A 1087-nucleotide genomic window follows, 5' to 3' on the forward strand; every position below is an offset into this window, starting at 1 on the left:
AGTTGGTGTAGCGGTGGAAAGATCACCTTGATGAAGCATGGTCACAATGTGCCTATATTTGTCAATGGGGAGGACACTCAAGATTTTCTTACAACATCGGATGGTTGCATTTGTGTGAGTCCAAGCCTATTGACTTCCTCTACAACGACATTCAAGCGTGAGTATATTTCATTAGCACTTTCTTTCGGAAGCATCTCAAATTAATTAAGCTTTTTCATAACTAGATGATAGCATTCCTCATGCTCACTCTTTGTTCCCTCATGGAGCGCACAAATGTCTGACCATAGTGCATGGGCGTCCTTGTGGTTCCGCACACGGTTAAACACATCTTTGCAAAGGCCTCTAAAGATGGTGTTTCTAGCCTTTGCATTTCATTTCTCATAATTGACTTCATTGCCTTGAAGGTGTGCAGGATCCTTAGGTTTTGGGAAACCTTGAGAGGCGGCTCTAAGAATTCCAATATCTAGAGCTTCTAAGTAAGCCTCCATGCAGATTTTCCAATAAGAAAAATCATCTCCCTCAAAGATAGGAGGAGGTCCATCCTCGTGGGAAATCTTTCTCTAGACGGTTAGTCCTAATTTAGTGAGCATGAGGCTCTGATACCAATTGAAAGGATCAAGATGCCCAAGAGGGGGGGTGAATTGGGCTAATTCTAAAAATCTTTGCAATAATTAAACCCTAAACTTAGCCCACTTCACCCCTGGTGCCTAGAATGTGTTCCTATTGATCTACCGCACAAAAGTTTTGCACCCTAGGTTCCAATCCTACTCTATCATGGCAATTCTAAGAATGTAAAGACAAGAAATAAATTGCTCAAATGTAAATGCTTAAAGTAAAGAGAGGAGAAGGAACATGGCGATATTTTGCCAAGGTATCGGAGAGTCGCCACTCCCCACTAGTCCTCGTTGGAGTACCCGTGCAAGGGTGTAGCTCCCCCTTGATCCGCGTAAGGATCAAGTGCTCTCTATGGGCTGATTCTTTGACACTTCGTCATGGTGAATCACCCACAACCGCTCACAACTTGAGTTGGGTCATCCACAAGCTCCGTCGGATGATCACCAAACTCTCGATCACCACCAAGCCATCT

Source organism: Miscanthus floridulus, chromosome 6 (genome assembly GCF_019320115.1).
Source record: "Miscanthus floridulus cultivar M001 chromosome 6, ASM1932011v1, whole genome shotgun sequence".
NCBI lineage: Eukaryota > Viridiplantae > Streptophyta > Magnoliopsida > Poales > Poaceae > Miscanthus > Miscanthus floridulus.